Source organism: Bos mutus, chromosome 9 (genome assembly GCF_027580195.1).
Source record: "Bos mutus isolate GX-2022 chromosome 9, NWIPB_WYAK_1.1, whole genome shotgun sequence".
Classification (NCBI taxonomy): domain Eukaryota; kingdom Metazoa; phylum Chordata; class Mammalia; order Artiodactyla; family Bovidae; genus Bos; species Bos mutus.
Window position 1 is genome coordinate 84129435 of NC_091625.1, and position 19913 is coordinate 84149347.

General features: G+C 38.7%; 1 long non-coding RNA gene across 1 annotated transcript in view; it reads right to left on the minus strand.

The window, feature by feature from the left end:
- Positions 1 to 422: 422 nt before the first annotated feature.
- Positions 423 to 19913, minus strand: part of LOC138989179 (uncharacterized) — a 274790-nt gene continuing 255299 nt past the window's right edge. Inside the window, exons 11-14 of the long non-coding RNA XR_011465405.1 lie at positions 8079 to 8168; positions 5840 to 6061; positions 5545 to 5603; positions 423 to 1154 (exon numbers count right to left, since the gene is read on the minus strand). This is a non-coding gene — a long non-coding RNA (uncharacterized lncRNA). The remainder of the gene's footprint in view (positions 1155 to 5544; positions 5604 to 5839; positions 6062 to 8078; positions 8169 to 19913) is intronic.

Below are 19913 nucleotides of genomic sequence, written 5' to 3' on the forward strand. Positions count from 1 at the left end.
ATTTTTACTTCCATCCTCTTGGCACCAACTATCTGAGATATCGACTGATCTCTCTTTTTCCTGACATTCTCTCTGACTTACAGAGCCTGAGTCCTTTATGTGCGTTTGGAGCTATCTTTGGAGGCAGACTTGCTAGAACAGGAGGCTGCATGATGATGAAGTACCTTTCCCATTTACACTTGTATAGAAGAATATCATCCACTTATAGCAGTGTACTTCTCAAGTAAAGCAAGTTGGACATTTGTTCCTATGTCAGCCTTTGTGTGTGATTTCTCTTTTAACTCTCGATCATTCTGGCAGCAAATGCATTTGCTGTGAAATGTGCCATACCCTGTCTATGCACGTGATGTCTCCAAGAATTTGGAGAAAATCTCAAAGTCAATGTTAGAAAAAAATAAATATTTTAACCATGGTTGGAAAAATCAAAGACAGTTCCTTATAGGAAAGTATGTCCAATTATAATCTTCACAGTATGGATGATAAGTATTTTAGAAATAAAGCAATATCTGTCTGTAGGGGGAAATGAATGCTGAAACTAAATAGTTACAGTGGTCTGAGGAGCAAACAGAAATAAATGTAGAGACTCTTAAGACCTTGGCACAGAGAGTGAAATAATGAGTTGTTTTGACAAGTTCAAAAAAATGTTTCTGTCTCTCCTCTTTCCTATGATTTGGCACCTCCTTTACCTTATATTGATTTGTTCCTCATTTCCCTTGCAACAAAATTTACCTTCTTGTAAACATATCATATGATATTCTGTCCACAAAGACTATTTCTAGAGCCTCTGCCTTCTTCCTAAATGATTTACAACTTTTTCTTTCCTACCTTTTATTATTCCTCCCTCCACTGAGAAACCAAAAACAAAAATTTGACCAGCACAGAATAATATATTATATTTTCCCAATTATCCAGAGAATGAAGATGAAGATGGGTGTCTAGTCCCGTGTGGACAACCACTTCTGCTGCCCATGGTGAATACCCCCAGGGATCCTTTCAACTTGACATCTTTGTCTCTAATTCTTCGTCTCCAAGTGTCTCATAACCAGATGGGTCATCACTGCTCTTCCCACATCTCCATGTCCCTGTAGGTTGATAGGCTCCTTCCAGCCTGAGTCTTCCCACATGTTCACCTACAGCCGAGAGCCAGGAGACGTCTAAGGGGAGAAGCTGAATTCAGTCAACAGAATTAGGAGGAATATGGCCCATATCATTCTTGACATTAAGTCACACTTTATTTTTTAACATTTAAATTCTATCCAACTGGGCATTCCATTCCATTCCATTTCCATTTCAAGCACTAAGCTCTTTCTCGAAGATAAATTCTAAATCACTTTGTCCCCCTTGTCTTCTCAAGCATAAGTGTTTTTGATTCTAAAAGGGACCATTTGAATAAAACATAGCCTCCTTAGGTAAATTGTATGTCCTCTCTACGGACTGCATTGCAGACTGCAGTGTCCATCTTCTACTTTTTTATCTCTTCTTGAGGAGTCATATTCCTTTTTTTGAAACCATGATTTTTTTTGAGAAATTAAAGCAGATTGAGCTGTTTTCTCCTGACTATTATCAAGGCTCTAAACTATATTCAATGAGCTATCTTCTGATCTGTAGGTCAACTCTTCATAATTCCTTCAGTTTCATGGTTTTAAAAAATGTTCTGTACTCTAATTCAAATCTTATATTTTATAAATAAGAAAAACAAGGCCTCTAAATTAGGTTAAGTGACCTACATAAGATTACACAGCCAATTTGTGGAAGATAGTGAACAGTACCCAGTTATTTATTATTTTCATTTACCACTCCGTAAACAAATTAATTTTCCTGTAGTTCCACAGATAGGTATGTGAAGATCATGCACATCCACTGAATATGTTTAGACCCACTTTTGTGTTGGGAAATCTCTCATGTTTGTACAACTATGGTACTTCCATCAGAGGACAGCAGTCCACCAGCATCACGATAAGCTCTTTATCCTCTAGTTAGTAAAGATAGCCGACATTTGCACAGTATTCTACATTCTTCATATAAAGGGCTTTCACACCCATGATGACATTCTACCCTTACTCTTACCCTATGAGGTTGATATTGTTAATATTTCTGCTCTATAGATAAGGACACCAAATATTCCCAAGTAGAAACCTACTTATTGCTCAAGTCATTGCTCGAGTCACATGACTTCATATTCAAGTAGTCCTTGCTTTAGCTTAGGATACATTTAGACCTACTTCAAAACTGATAGATATGTCTGTACCTTCTTAGCTGGAGTGCTCTGACAGAGGAGTTCTAATGGATGAGAAACAGTAACAGCACAATCTGACTTCACATTTTTGTCCCATCCAGCAGAACTGGCCAAGTATACATATGTGCTTAGGAGTAAATTTTGATTAAATGGTGCTATAACGACTGGCCCCCAAGTCTTTACAGTGACAAATCCTACATTGTGGTACCCCAGACTTTAAATTTTAAATTGGATTTGAGTAAAAGCAGCTACCATTCCTATTAAATTATTTCTGACAAAACATTTTATAAACAAATAAGCATCTAAATAAATATTTGTTTTAACTTCTAGTTTATGAATCAATTAACGCACACAACTCAGCAATTTTTTCCCCTCTAGATGACTTTTATTTATACTTTGACATCTTCAAGAAAATTTTCAGTTATTTATAACTACATTTTATAAAGTCGTTTTGCTGCTGGAGCCAACATAAAAGTGCATGTGATTTATCTTCACAATATTTTATCTCTTTCTTTATCCATATGAAGTCTGGCTTCCAAACAGAGCTGTTCTATCATGAGAGGATAGTCTGATAATTCTGTTGAAGTATACAAAAATGCTAAATTTTAAAATAAAAAATAAATATATTGAGGGCAGTTTTCAATGTATATTTTGCTAGTGGTGCACATTAATGGCTTGTGCTCATCCTGAGAAGAGACTCATAATGTGGTCACTTGACTTGTAAATAAATAAAATCTCTCACTGCTCTGAGGGACCCAATGCAGAAAGAAATTTATACTCAAAGCATTTGAAAAATCACCAGTATATCATTAATAGAAACATTCTTTGCATATAGAGCCATCAAAATAATCCCATCAGCATGGAGTTGTGAGCATTAAAGAATCACCTGGGTGAGGCACAGATAGATGGTACCGCAAACAAACCAGGGAGTGAAGGATCGCCTGGGCAGAACCTCAAAGAGAGTGGGGTTTGGCCTAAGCGTTGCTCACCCCCGCTCCCTTTACCATCCCTCCTGTGAGTATTCTGCATCCACATGCTGCCCATGAAAGTCACCTCCTAAACATCATCCCATTTCTGCTCTAGTCCTCACCTCTCCTTTAGATGCCAGTCCTGGAAGCAACCGCTCTCAACTTTCTGACTCCTTAGAAAGCAGTCTGTGCGATGAAGTTCTCCAAGGAGTTCATGATTGATCAGTCAACTGATCATTTTCCCCTGATCACAGACTCCCCATGAAATGCAATGCTTTGGCTCAAAGCCTTAGCCCAAAGTGCTGGCAAGGATAGAGAGAGTTTTTGATTGATAGCCTTGTTAGTTGTGGTACAGCAAAAAAGCTCTAAAAAATCCAGAGATCTGGATTCAAGACCTGGTTTACATTCAAACGACTTTCCTCATTTTAGATCTAAAAGCCACTTGCCTTGCCCTCATGTCTCCATCTAAGAAATGAAGACTTACAGGTTGTTTTAGGAGAGAAAAAAGCAGACTGTCCATTATTTATGTTACTGCCAGCACTACCAGAGTTTAAAATCATGTTTGCATCTCGTGCATTTGTAACACTACTAGTATTGCTTTCATATATCAATAATACCAAATGTACAAGCAAATCAGGATAAATTAATTTTCACACTTTTTTTGGTTTCTTTTAAAAGTAAAAGATCCATATATAATGAATACTGTCAAATGTGTGTCTTGGTCTTACAGCTGGTCCTTGTTAAAGGACTGTGCTTAGTCATTCAGTCATGTCCAACTCTCTGTGACTCCATGGACTGTATTGCCAGGCTCCTCTGCCCATGGGATTTTGCAGGCAATAATACTGGAGTGGGTTGCAATTTCCTTCTCCAGGAGATCTTCCCAACCCAGGGATCAAACCTGAGTCTACTGTATCATAGGTGGATTCTTTATACCATCTGAGCCACCCAGGACTAGGAAGACGCAGCTGCATGGAAATGAGGAGCTTGTGTCCTGCATCTCCCCAGCCCCTTCTGTAGCCAGGGCACAGTGGACTTGGCAGAGCTTGCCAGGCAGTGGCGAGTCTACCCACAAGCTCTTCTAGCTCCCAGGCCTGTTCCTTCCCCAGCTGTGCAGTTCAAAACTGCTGATTCATGCTCCTGCTCCCAGCCTAATGACCATGAACACGCTCTGATTTTTTTTCCTCAGGCACATTTTCTTGGTAACCAGGCGGATGATGTGCTAATGCAAATTGGCAGACTTGAACTGAATGTACAGAAACTGGATCTGCCATGTGGAAGAACAAAGGACAAAAGAAACTTCCAGGCTGCCCTTCTGCCTTGGGTTTCCAACTCTGGCACACAATAAATGCTCAACAGAGACGTGGTATTCAGGGGAGACCTGTGGTGACCGTTAGGATTTTAAAACATGATGAGCCATCATTCTTTTCCTTGAATATAAATTTTCTTTGAGCCCTTTTAGTAACCTTGCTTTCAGAGACTCTCCTGCTAATTTCTCTCTTTGTGTGGAATAGCTCTGGGTCAGCAGCCTCTACTGAAGTCAGTGAGGCAGAAAGTCCAAATTTGCCTTTTCTCAAAATCCATCTTGGCCCTAACCTGGCTGCATCTCACTTCTGAGTCATATAGCAAAGGTTCATTGGAGGTCACCCTAGTTCCGTGGACTAATTTGGAGCTTTAATGTATGGCTGTTGAAATAATGTTTAATCTCTTCTTGTCAGCTGGCTGGATGATACAATAATATTGTCTTGTGTTGCTGCACAAGTGATTAAAGAACAGGAGCAGAGTGAGGCCTGCTTTTCTACTGCTGTCTCACAGGAAAGCGCAGAAGATACTGCAGAAAGAACGAGCCTTCTGCAACATACAGATATTCCCAGAAAGACAATTCCAAATCCAGCTTATTGCCTGTGTTTTCACTGCACTGCTGAGTGGAATGCCAGGCTGTGGGCTCCTGTTTTATTAAGGTTCTCTTCTAGATGACTGAGACTCACCTATTTTCTGACCATGGACTTGGAATTTGTTGTAAAGTGAGGGAACTGATGTGAACCAATTGAAATTCTGCAAACAAATTCAGCTCAGATTTGCAGTTGTTGTTTCTATTCTGAAATGAGCTTTTTCTCTATTATCCAAGAACTTGTCAGTTAGGTGGGTTGGGGTGAGTCTATTTTAAGATGTTAAAACTGGTAAATAAATCACCTTGGGTAATTTCATGCTGAAAGCGAAACCTCCTGTTGATGAAAAGGAAGATGTTTGGTTTCAATTGGAAAGGTCACGGTCGGTTGCTCCGCTAAGCTGATTTTAAAAGTGATATGGTGATAGGCACAGGAAAGGGTAGAAAATACTTACAAAGCAAAATGAAGATGAGGATTTTTCTCATCACAAGGGAGTACAATTCAAACCAAATCCTAAGAAAGAGATCATTTTAAGATCAGAGAATTAAAAGTTGGCTCTAATGGGTTTGAGTTTTTATTAACAGGTTATAACTGGTTGTTTCCTTAATCAGTTGGGCACCTAGAACAATCTTGAAATAGTTATCACCACTCTATAATAAAAATACTAGCAATGAAAATTTTTATTTTTTCCTCTGTCCTCCAGAATACCAAATCTTAATATCATCCAAACAACTAAATGCCTACTTTACCTTTTGAAGTGCTCCACAGCCAATAGTGTGCCATAAACCTGCATTGTTGATAAGGATGGTTGTCAGATTAGCCCCAGAGATCTCATTGGATGAAGAGCCAGGAGGAAATAGCCACTGCAATCCCTCCAAGTCCCTAGGGCTGTCACTAAGTGGCACTGGGAGGTATCTGAAAGCCAATCACCATGGACCTGGAGTGTTCTAAGCACCATCCACAAGGAGTATCTGGAACATTAAAGGGGGAAATTATATTAAAATTACTATCTCCACTATACAGATGAAAAAAAAAAAAATGAGCACATCAGTCACACCTCCCTATCCCAACAACCAACTGAACTTGAAACCATTTTTTCTATACTTGTGCCTTAAACTGGACATCTATCAGACCATGCCACTTCTTTTGGCATAGGGAAAAGAAGAAATAGAAAATTGGATAAACAAGCACAAAAGCTGCATTCTGAGGTTAAAGAGAAATCCAAGATGACACAACAGGAGCAATTTTCCAATGACCTGTTGTTTGAAGATTGAGGAGTAGGCATGGGTTCCAGGGAAGCACCAAGAAATGAGTTCCATTTTAAAAGTAATGCTTGACTCATAGCAAGGATATAGAACAAAATTCTGAAAAGTTGATCCTGACGTGTGTTTCCTTCTTCTGGGTTAGCAAAGGAATTAAGTTCCTTATTCTTCTCCACTAAAGGAAAAGTAAATTCACTTCTTCACAAGTGTGTTCTCATGTCCCAAGCGGTTGAACAGCAACAACTGATTAACATGGAAATGGTCAAAACAGCATGTGTTTCATAATTCAAAAACATAACCAAGGGAAGAAAAACGTCTTGGACTGAAATTGTGCTTGTTTTCAGACAGAGTATTTGAGAAGAGAAACAATAATAAAGGCAAAGATTAGGAAAATATGGAAAAGATGGCAATAAGAGTGGACAGGGTAGACCTAGCTTTGGCCTGGGAGCACTGACTTCTCTGATCTTGCTCTTGACAATGGCTACCTTGAGACCTTCTGTGCCCAAGTCCAGTGAAGCTCTTGTTACCATTAGAGTATTGGAGCTGTGGCCTAGCTCCATTCAGAAACCCCCACTCCATGTCCAGTTTTTAAAATATGTAGAAATATAACAACTGAAACAGCCTACTAGGTAAGTGTTACTAAAATTAACTCTGGAGAACTGACCAAGATGTGAGAAAGAGAAAGTATTTATTGAGCATTTTATTGAGCAAGTACTGTATGTCAGTTATCATACCAGAAATTTCAACCTGTTTTCTAATTGAATATTCTCAAGAAGCATGTAGGCTCTGGAAGTATACCAGAAACTGAGAATCAGGGAGGTTCAGTTACTTCCCCAAGATTATACAGTTGTAAATGAAATGACTGGGATTCATTTCCACGTGGGTTTTAATTTCCAACTAATACAAGTTTATTATTGAGCATTTTATTGAGCAAGTACTGTATGTCAGTTATCATACCAGAAATTTCAACCTGTTTTCTAACTGAATATTCTCAAGAAGCATGTAGGCTATGGAAGTATACTAGAAACTGAGAATCAGGGAGGTTCCGTTACTTCCCCAAGATTATACAGTTGTAAATGAAATGACTGGGATTCATTTCCACGTGGGTTTTAATTTCCAACTAATACAAGTTTATTAGTTGGAAATTAAAATGGACATGAGTTTGAGGAAACTCTGGGAGATAATGAAGGACTGGGAAGCCTGGCGTGCTGCAGTCCATGGGGTTGCAAAGAGTCAGATGAGACTTAGTGACTGAACAGCAAAGATACAAGTGGAATATCAGCACATATAATGCATGTATGCAAATATTTCAAAATGTATGATAATTACTAACATCATTGTTATAAAATTGTAATGGATCATCCCAGGCCAGAACTTAATGAGGCAAAATTTCCCATTAATACATCTATAATTTTAAGTACAGTGAGATATTGACAACTAATTCTCAGTGAGAGAAGTCAGGGAAGATGAGCACATCAGAATCACTGGTACAACCTGTTTGAGCACATTTCTGATGCCTATCCTCTCCCCAGTCCACTTCACTTCTATTTGCAAATGTTATTGGGAGAATGTATTCTTAATTCTTAGAAATGTTGGGTCAGGAAAAAAATATATTGCGACATCACTTTGTAAATGTTCACACAAGTAAATGTTTTTATGCTTCTTCACTATCTTCAAGTAAAGGAATTTCTAGGTGAATACATCCTCAAGTTTTTTGGATTGTTACATTTTGGTGGGCTTCCCAGATGACTCTGTGGTATAGAATCTGCCAGCAGTTCCAGAGACATGGGTCCAATTCCTGGGTTGGGAAGATCTCCTGGAGAAGGAAATGACAACCCACTTCAGTATTCCTGCCTGGAAAATCCCACGGTTAGAGGAGCCTGGCGGGATACAGTCCATGGGGTCACAAAAGAGTCAGACATGACACAGGGACTAAGACAACAGCAATATTATGGTAGTTCATTTGTGCAACACACAATTTTACATGTAAACAATATTCTCATAAATATGAATGTTTATACCTCTCATTTACTTCGCTGACATATTCCACATGTACACTTTTACTAATAGCACCATTAATGTACTGACTTCAGATTAGATCAAAATTAGAGGAAATCAGTCCATAAGAAAATGTCAAAACCCCTAAAAATGGTATAGCAAGTGATATCAATGGATCTGGCTACTATTATCGTATATTCATTAATTTATTCATCTATTTACTACTGAGTGTCTACAATAAGCCAAGTGGTGGGTTTTTACCAGCTCAAGTAGAATTTACCCCATTGTTGAGATAATTAATAAGGTTATGTTGGAGAAATCTCTTTCATAACAAGGATGCACTAACTAATTCTGAAGATGTTTGAAATTATTAGAGTAGTTGTTGGTTCACTCTCAAGTGACTCTGCGTTTATTGGAGATAAAGCATTCATGCTTTTCAGGTGACACTTTCTAGATGTCAGCAATTAGTAATAAGATAGCATATTGAAAAGCAGAGATATTACTTTGCCAACAAAGGTCCGTCTAGTCAAGGCTATGGTTTTTCCTGTGGTCATGTATGGATGTGAGAGTTGGACTGTGAAGAAAGCTTAGCACCGAAGAATTGATGCTTTTGAACTGTGGTGTTGGAGAAGACTCTTGAGAGTCCCTTGGACTGCAAGGAGATCCAACCAGTCCATTCTGAAGGAAATCAGCCCTGGGATTTCTTTGGAAGGAATGATGCTAGAGCTGTACTTTGGCCACCTCATGCGAAGAGTTGACTCATTGGAAAAGACTCTGATGCTGGGAGGGATTGGGGGCAAGAGGAGAAGGGGACGACAGAGGATGAGATGGCTGGACGGCATCACTGACTCGATGGACGTGAGTCTGAGTGAACTCTGGGAGTTGGTGATGGACAGGGAGGCCTGGCATGCTGCAGTTCATGGGGTTGCAAAGAGTCGGATACAACTGAGCAACTAAACTGAACTGATTAGCAATAATTTAAATCATATCATTTATCTTGCTATATAGGTTGAAATTTGAGTAATATTGGGTTGTTTAAACTCTAATGGAAGCATAATGAAATGGACCCTCTAGACACCACCTACTTAGTGGTGCTACTTAGGGAATTCATAGTAAAACTCATCCATGAGGGAATCGATATCAGTAGCCTGCACTATATACTACCCAGGACCCCAGAAGAATGGGGATACATAAGGGAATGGCAACCTTAAGACCTGCATCAAACTCTCAGTTTGCAAGTTCACTCATCTCTCTGAATTATAGCTTCTTCACCTGTAGTAATAATGGCTTTGCCCATATCATTGGGATATTACAAAGATCAAATAATCTAGGGTCAATGAAAATGCTGCAGACACTGTTAAATGATATATTAATATAAAATATTAGTTTTGTGAAAATGCTTCAGGAACAGTAAAATGAAATATTAACATAAAGCATTAGCTTTGCAATTAGACCTTAAAATTTTATTTTTTACTTTATTTATAAACATAATTAGGTTTATTTAACATAATCTACTTTCTCATTGTAAGCAATCTACAAGATTCAAAGAGGAAGTAATGTTATATAAAGGCAAAAATTCAAGACTGGAATTGGTTAAATTTGAATTCCAGTCACAGAATTTATTGGCCAAGAGTCCTTAGCCATGTTGCTTCTCTGAACCTGTTACTTCATCCATAAATCCCACATGACAATACCTACCTATGTCAAAGAATAGAGTGTATGCAAAGCATGAGGTTCAGTTGCTTACTATGTAGACTCAATTAATGAGAATTACTTCCGTCTAGTCTCATCTATGGCAAATAGATGGGGAAACAATGGAAACAGGAACAGACTATTTTCTTGAGCTCCAAAATCACTGCAGATGGAGACTGCAGCCATGAAATTAAAAGACGCTTGCTCCTTGGAAGAAAAGTTATGACCAACCTAGACAGCACATTAAAAAGCAGAGATATTACTTTGCCAACAAAGGTCTGTCTAGTCAAGGCTATGGTTTTTCCAGTGGTCATGTATGGATGTGAGAGTTGGACTATAAAGAAAGCTGAGCACTGAAGAATTGATGCTTTTGACTGTGGTGTTGGAGAAGACTCTTGAGAGTTCCTTGGACTGCAAGGAGATCCAATTGGTCCATCATAAAGGAGATCAGTTCTGAGTGTTCATTGGAAGGACTGATATTGAAGCTGAAACTCCAATACTTTGGCCACCTGATGCAAAGAACTGATTCATCAGAAAAGACCCTGATGCTGGGGAAGATTGAGGGCAGGAGGAGAAGGGGGTGACAGAGGATGAGATGGTTGGATGGCATCACTGATTCAATGGACATGAGATAGAGCAAGCTCTTGGAGATGGTGAAGGACAGGGAAGCCTGGCATGCTGCAGTCCATTGGGGTTGCAAAAAGTCAGACATGACTGAGCAAATAAACAACAACAACTTCTATTACTACCAAGTTATAATAGTCCTTATTCTTTTTACTAACCATAGTTATGCATGTCCATATGGCTCAAAGATTGTATCTATTCTAGTTTTGTGGTCTGTTTATTTTGCTTTTCTGATCTCCTCCCAAAAGCAGAATTTGCCACCACCATAATTGTGATGCAGTTGTACTGGGTGGCTGATTAACAAGTGAGTATTACAGGTATTTTTTTGTGCTAGAGGTTATGTCCCACAGAGAAATCTGAATAGTGAGTCTGGTTTGAAAGGTAAAACAAGGAGAGGGTCATGCATGGTTGGAGACATGTTCTTGTTAAGGTGCCTCTTATCAAGGTTACGGCCTGAGTTTTGTATTTTATATTTTCTTTTTCTTGAAATAAGTGTTTTGAAAAATATTATCCCACCTGGAGGAATCTGGTAATTGGTAAAAGGAAGGCCTGTCTGAGAAACAAAACTCTGCTGCAAAGAATCTAATTTAGTATCTTGACTTTTATTCATTTTTAATATAGAATTTCATGGCTCATCAAGGAGTAAGCCAGTCTATCATAAGAATGTGTCTTTTTGTTCATTTTAGAAATGTTCCTGCTGTTATTGTGTGTGTGTTTGAAAATTCAACACAATTTACACAGAAGAGGGCTGACACTCTTCTCTTTCTCCTCCTCCTGTCCAAGTTGTCTTTGCCCTGAAAATCCCTCACAGTTTTACCAATTCCTTCCTGCAGCCCACAGTGAGTGTCATAGCTTAGCAACAATCATTTCATATTAAATTTATAGTTCAGCTAATATGATGGAATGATCTACATGCCAGAATCTCTTAATTTCTTTTCCTTTCCTTTACACAACTGCAGACTGGAACCAAATGCTCAGTCAAATATCTTTGTTATATAACTAACAGGAGGTGAGTGTTTTCCTGTTTCTCTTTTCTCACTCACCCTTATTCTCTGTGTCCCTCTCTATTTATAGAACCAGCTTTAATCATAATTTACCAGTGTGCTGAGGGCACATCAGTGATCGTCCAGATGGCTCAAACCCACCCATGAGAGTACATTTCCTTTCACATTTGATCTTAGAATAGCCAATATGTTGCTAGCAAGCACTGACTAAGCAGTTGATTAGACAGTTGATCTGTCTTTTTGCAGTTAGTTTCCATTCACCTGCTTTATGATCATGAATACTAATATTCCTTGATATTATATGTCCCCTATGCATCTCTGTATTTTCCCCTTTTAGATTTTCCTTTATGCTTAATCTGTGGATCAATATGAGGGAAGCCTTTAATTAAAATATTAAAATACACACACATATATGTGTTATTATTTAAACAAGCTTTTCCTTCCAACATATGTTACAGATTCTGTAATGAAAGTCTTAAACTTAATGTCAAAAAGTGCTGGGTATTTATTCTAAAAGCATTTCTGAGAAAGTGAAAACTATATCTATAAATAAATGAAGAGAAAGATGGGGAAGAGAAAGGTATTCTATTTCACATGTTCTTTCATTTCCTATGAACAAATTCACTGCCAAAGTGTTTAAGATAGTTATATAATACCCATTTGGTTACTGTAACCAAGTACTCCTTCTATCAGTGCAGATTCTGCATTACTTTCATTTCAAAATAATGGTAAACAAATGCTCCAGAATGATGCTAAGAACTGTAAATAAGTCAGTGATGGCAAAGTGTTTATTATTAATGGTAATTTGCATATATATAGTAAATATCACAGAGAAGGCAATGGCACCCCACTCCAGTACTCTTGCCTGGAAAATCCCATGGGTGGAGGAGCCTGGTGGGCTGCAGTCCATGGGGTCGCTAAGAGTCGGATACGACTGAGCGACTTGACTTTCACTTTTCACTTTCATGCATTGGAGAAGGAAATGGAAACGCACTCCAGTGTTCTTGCCTGGAGAATCCCAGGGACGGGGGAGCCTGGTGGGCTGCCATCTATGGGTTCGCACAGAGTAGGACACGACTGAAGTGACTTAGCAGCAGCAGCAGCAGTAAATAACATATGTATATATTGTAGGGAGCAGTATATGATAAAAGATTCTCATCCTTTTGCTTTTTCTGATCTAAAACCAATTAAACAAAACAGAATAATATTTTATTATAGGTAAAAATATCCTTTCTAAGCTTATTTGAACTGTCAATTTTTGGGGGGCCATATTGGAACCATGTACATGGAAATACTATGAAAATTCTAACAGAATTTAAGAATGTTTCGATATTTATGTTCATGTGTAAGGAAACATAAAAGTTTTAGTTTTCAGTGCTACTCTAAGTGTCCATGGTAATTCTGTTCTCTACTATTTACTCACTTATTTTTCACCTGATGTACCTCCTTTGTCCAGCACTATGCATGTATCTTGGGGGTGGGAGTAGGTAAAAAGAGAATTAAAGTAATGCTGAGAAAATTTCAGACAGAGAGTATCAAATGAATGGGGAGATGAAGCACTCTGCTTCATATGGTGATTATCTTGGTTTCTTCCCAGAGTAGGAAGAGAGTCAGAGTTGATGTAGATGAAAACAGAATGTAGATAGTTTTCAATGCTATACTCAGGAATTTGGATTTTGTTCATGATGGGAAAACTGATATTTTTTTGAGCAGATAAGTATAATGTATCATTGAAATTTCCTTACATATTTACAATAACCACAGTGTGAAGGGTATCATAAGAGAGTGTGAAACTATGGACAAATACATTAGGAGACCATAGCCATAGTCAAGGTGAGAGATGAAAAGGGCCTGAATCAAGACTAGAAAAGTAGGAATTTAAGTAGATACAATTTACAAGACTTAGGAATGACTAAATATCAAAATCAGAAGAAATACACAAGTCTAGGTTGACTCTTGGCTTTTTGGCTTGAACAGCTTGGTGAACTTCTAAAATGAGGAATGCAGGAGGAAGGTAGGTTTGTGGAAGACAATGAGGTCAGTTCTGGACATGTTGTGAAGTATGTGAAACATGTCTCCAAGGCAGATATTTGAGACACATACTTTTAAGCTCAGGAGGGAGAGACCTAAGATGGATAAAAAGATTTTTTGGACAGATTTGATAGTCATCGGCATAGGTGACTCTTGAAACTCAGAGAGAAATGAGCTTGCCCACAAAGGCTCACTGGAGGAAAAGCAGAGCCCTGGAGAATACAAACACTTAATCCATCATTAGAAGAAGAGAAATTAGGAAAAGAGGAGTTTTCAGATAGGACAGAGGACTACCAGGAGAGAATCATGATTCGTAAGGGAAGGGAAAAAGCAATTTCAAAATTAAATAAGATGAGGGCTGAATGATAACATTGTCTTTGCCCATAATTATGTCACTGGTAAACTTTGCCAGAGCTAATTAGTATGGTAGATTGCAGAGGCTATGACCAGTAAAATTTAATATGCACCAATTCTATCAATGGATCAAGTCATCACTTCTAAACATTACACAGAAATAATTTATTCAAAAGAATAGTTCATTTAAAAATGAAAAAGTGTTTGCATATGCAACATTAAAAATTGATTTTTGAATTACATTTTCCAGATGAAAATTCCTTCAAGTTAAAAAAAAATTCTGATTAAAATAATTGTATTTTGGGAATATGAACCCCCACATTTGGCCATCACACATCAACTGATGCAGGACCAGCTCTCTCTCTTGCTGTACACAACTAGAAAGGTAAACAAACATATAAAATAATGTTTTCAGACATTAGACTTCAGGCAACATAAGGCAGTCTCTCCAAAGGAAGGAAACAAAAAAAATGTAATCCTTGTGATGTGTGGGGAAGAGACTTTTTCTGGATATTATGATGAGCAATAGCAATACAGAGCACCTGAGAGTTAAACAAACTTAAAGGATTTCAATAGGAAAAGAAAGGGTCATCGTAATTTGGGAGAATGATATAAAGTGATATGAGGCAAGAAAGCACATGTGCAGCGAACAGTACAATATCACTTGGGTTCATTTCAGAGACTTTCGGGGCTAGACTTAAAACATGTTGTTGTTGTTTAGTCACTGTCATGTCCAACTCTTTGTGATCCCACAGACCCCTACAGCCCATTAGACTCCTCTGTCCATGGGATTTCCCAGGCAAGAATACTGGAGTGGGTTGCCATTTCCTCCTCCAGGAGATCTTCCCGACCCAGGGATCAAAGCCAGTCTTCTGCATTGGCAGGCAGATTCGTTACCACTGTGCCACTTGGGAAGTCTTTAAAAAACTTAAAACGTCGGTGATGTCATAACCATGGAGCACCTTCAGCTCCAAGTGAGAGTTTGGATTTTATTCCATAAGCAGTTGTTACATTAATGAAAGTTTCTGAGCATGAGAGTAGCAGAGTCAAATAAAGATTTTGAAATCTTGATCTCATAAAAGCTATTTGGACTGGATGGAAGAAAGTTTAGTGACAGAAAAAACAGGAAAAACCCTGCAGTGGTCTGGTATGGTTCTTTGGGAGTGGAAAGAAAGGCACAGTGCCCAGAGGAACCTGAGGGTAGAGTCAATGGACAACAGCCACAAACCTAATCACATTTTCTAAATATTAAGATTAAAAATATATAAGCTACTGCAGACTACACTTTCTAAGCTCAGAAAGAACCTGAGATGGAGTAGAATTTTACTAGTAAAATCTTACCTATACGAGAAGATAAATATTACTTCCATTTATGCCATGCTATTGGTATGAAAAGACCTAAATTTAGTCCCAAATATCTGTGCATAAAAATTATTTTAGGAAAGAAACGAAGCCCTTTCCCACAATTTCTAAACATGAAATTTGTTGTTGTGTTGTTTTTAGGCACTTGTTCATGTCCAAATCTTTTGTAACCCCATGAACTGTAGCCCACCAGGCTCTTCTGTTCATGGGATTTTCCAAGCAAGAATACTGGAGTAGGTTGCCATTTCCTTCTCCATGGGATCTTCCTGACCCAGGGATTGAACTTGCATCTCCTGCATTGGCAGGCAGATTCTTTACCACTGAGCCACCAGTTAGGTTCAAGTAAATTTATAATGGGAAGCAACTAACATACACATTGCATATTCACTAAATTTTAATTGATTCTAGGAAGTTAGATGATTCAGAAATGATCAGTGCTTATTAAATCAGATATATTTGATGATATCCATAGTTTTTATTATTTTGCTCTCAACATGAAATTTGACTAATGTATTTTTCTCTCCTCAATTAACCAAAGTTCATGTACACATATCTCTGAGGTAGCTTCTAATCCCCTGTGTTTCTCTAGTGAATGTTGTCAAGAGACTAAGGCAGACAAGAATTTGATGTGTTGTGATTTTACAGCAGTAAACAAACCACAGTAGAAAAGCAGCAATTAACATTGTGCATTTGTTAACACCACGATTGAAATAAAAGAATTTTTATGAAAACCAGCCTGAACAAAGACTTGCTGTTTCCATGCTAGTCTTCTTTAAACAAACAAAAAATTCAAAACACACACACAAAAAGTGCTTAATAAATGAATAGTCAAGACAGGCAGGATTATTCTGAATACTTTCAGAGTTTGTTCCTTTGGCTGGATATAGAGAATATGCCCTGTCCCATGCGTCCATTTGTTCAGCAAGCATATGCAAAGCACTGTTCTCTTGGACACTGTGCCGTGGTTTAAAGTGAATGAGATCCAGAGTCTGCCACAAAGGGAAGAAGAACATGTCCTCATATGACTTCAGAAAATACTATAGGCAATACTACAAGCAAAAGATTCCCTTGAAACATCCCCCCCCGCTTGCAAACAATGATTTTCAAACATGTGTAAAGGAAAGAATCCATAAAATCCTAAAGTTTTTGTTGTACTACTTATATAAAATTTTGTAAATTTTAAATATTTCCCTTGCCTGATGCAAATGCCCTCTGCTTAAGAACTAATATTGCACAAATCTAGTAAGCATTTACTGTCTGACAGATACAATTGTGGTAAGAGCTGCTCCTTCCTGGATAAAATCAGTCTAATGGTTGGACACCTCCTATTCTCAGGTGGTGTCAGTGGTAAAGAACCTGCCTGCCAGTGCAGGAGAGCTAAGAGATGTGGGTTTGATCCCTGGGTTGGGAAGATCCCCTGGAGAAGGGCATGGCAACCCACTCCAGTATTCTTGCCTGGAGAATCCCATGTACAGAGGAGACTGGAGGGCCACAGTCCATAGGGTCACAGAGTCAGACATGACTGAAGCCACTTAGCATGCATGCACAACTTGTAAACCAAGTGGGGATGGGTGGGCTATGAAGTACCAACTGCTTAGTCTGAGGCAGGAGAGGTAATGGTTAACAGACATAACACACGGGATTACACTATTATGAGGCACGTGTGCATGCAAGTTAAGTTGCTTCAGTTGTGTCCGACTCTGCAAGGCTTTGGTCCATAGCCCATCAGGCTCCTCTGTCTATGGGATTCTCCAGGCAAGAATACTGGGCACGTGATCTCATACAGATGTGGGCGTGAGTCAAAGAATATCTGATTGACTTTACCTGGGTGGGAGCAAGATCAGAGAAAAGACGGGCCAGAGGAGACAGCTCCTAAAAATTGGTTGGTCACCAGGCAGCAAAGGAGTTATAGTAGGTGGTTACTGTAATATTTTGATTTCCAAAGCATTCAAAAGTACATCAAAAGGGTAAAATGCTTGAAGCATTTTAAATAAAGGATAAAATATTTTATTTTACTATTAAAATATTTCAAGAAATTATCCAACTAATTGATCACAGGCTCTTTTCTGCCATGAGTTTGAATTGCTAACAAACCAACCACAATGCACCAAGTATCGTGAGAAATGGGGGAAGAGGGCCTTGCTGCAGGAAGTAGTAGAGAGTAGCTCCTATTAGGTAGTAGGGTTTTTGTTTTGTTTTGTTTTTGCTTATATCCTTTCACTGAGTTTTCAAAACAACTCTGGCTTGTGCTTTGCCCGTTTTACAGATGAGAAAATAGAGGTCTAAAGAATTGTCACCAGGAAGTATAAATCTAACATCTGAATCCAGACAATTTTGTCTGATTCCAAAGCTCATGCTCTTTATTACAGGGTATTCTTTGCTTCATTTACCTTGACCTTTTTCACTCTAACCTCTTCAGGAAATACAGATACGAAAGTTCCATCAGGGACCTAAAAGAGCTGCCTGCAGCAATACTCAGCAAACCTTTGCTCAGGGTTGGCCAGCGGAACCTTTGGGAGAAAAGTCAGTGGATTACCAGCTCTCTTTCCCTCCTCCTGCTTTCTCTCAGTCTCGGTAAGATTTGGAGCAAGGTGTTCCTCTTGCAGCTGTGTGTCTTCAGCTCCAGAGATCTGATAAGGGTCAGAGGACCAGGGAGGACAGTGGAAAAGGGGCTACTTAGAACTAGGCTATGTGTAAGGTTTTAAGAGAAAGGAGAAAAGATATTGAGGCTTCTACTTTACCCAACTGAGTTCTCTAGGCAGAAGGTAAAGAAGGTTCCACAGCAAAAGCCCCAGGTAGGAGAAAGTATGAACTTACTAGTATTAGCACCTAAGCACAATTGGAAGCGGCTGGATGAAGCACAGGACTGGTAGAGCTGAGGGTTCCAGGATGTGCATCATCAGAGGGAAGGACACTTGTAGCAGCGGAGATATATGCAGCCAGTCTTCCTAATCAGGGAAATTCATGAGAAGGATGCCCATCCCTAGGTCAAGGGTAGACTGTTTTTATCGCTTCTTATCTGGTCTCTTCCCTGGTGGTTCAGTGTTGTAAATAACTCGCCTGCCAATGGAGGGACCATGTCTTCCATCCCTGGGTTAGGAAGATCCTCTGAAGAAGGAAATGGCAACCCCCTCCAGTGGACAGAGGAGCCTGGTGGGCTATGGTCCATGGGGTCGCAGAAAAGTCAAACACGACTGAGCGACTAACAACAACAATTTGAGCTCTTTCTCCAGTGTTCTCTCTCTCTTCTTAACCAGGACTAAGATACTGTTCTGAAACCTTCAACAGCTTCTTTTTGTTTACAGAATGACCCATGCATCAGGCAGGCACTCTGTATGCTCTACGGGGTGGCACAACTTCTTTCAAACTAGCGCTCTACTCTTGCAACAGGCGCTCTCCACCACATTAAATTGCTCCATTCCTAAACATTTTTTGTCCTTTCCCACCTCCGTGTTTCCACTCTCTGTATTGCCTCTATCCAAACATTTCTCTTGTATTTTCCACTCTCCTGTTCTCTCTGAACCTTATACACAGTATGGAGCACACAGAAGTTGCCCCATGGAAACTGCATGTTTCCATGCAGGGCTTACACATTCATGTCTTATCTCCTTTATATTTTGGAAACTCTTGAAGGCCAGTAAAATATCCATAAAATCCATTATTCCAAGGCATAATTCCTTGTACATAATACATAATAAGTAGTCAATATATAACTCATAAATGAAAATGTTAGAAAGAAATGATGACAACATTAACTAAGCAGTTTGAAAGGGTCATTTGCCAGCCTCTATTCAAGTGGCTTCCAAATCCAGGAAACCAAATCCCAAAGAAATTAATGATCTTGATCTGCATGAGAACTAGTTGAAACACAGTCAGGACTAAGAGTAATAGCTAACTTCATTTGATTACCTATCATGTATCTGGCACAGCTATAAGATTTTACTTATTTTGACTTTTTGACATTTTAATAATAATATGAGGTACTTAAGAGCTCATTTGATAGGCAAATAGAGTTGCACAGAAAGATTGAGTAATACATGCCAAGTCAAATAGCTTTGTAAATAGCAGAATCAAGATTTGACCACACTCAAGACTGATTCCAGAGTACCCATACTTAACCATGACTCCACTCAATTGAACCTTCTATTAATCCAGTATCCATTCTACTATGCCATTTCATCCCCACTTGTTAGCTCAATAGGGCATAAAGATACTGGCTGACCCACAATCTTTCTGTAAAAGGAAAGGCTTAGAAAGATCACACACATATCTGTATTCACTGGTAGGTATCACCAATAAAGCTAATAAAAAAAAATGAAGTTAGTCCAAGCTAACACATGATGCGATTCCAGCTGAGAAATGAAGACTAGACCCTACTTAACAAATTCAGTCTTTTGGTCTCTATTTAGTCTTCCTCACAATAGGTAATAAACATATCTGTTTTTTGCTAAGACATGACTTGGATTATTTTATTGTTATCTACTTTACTTTGGCCA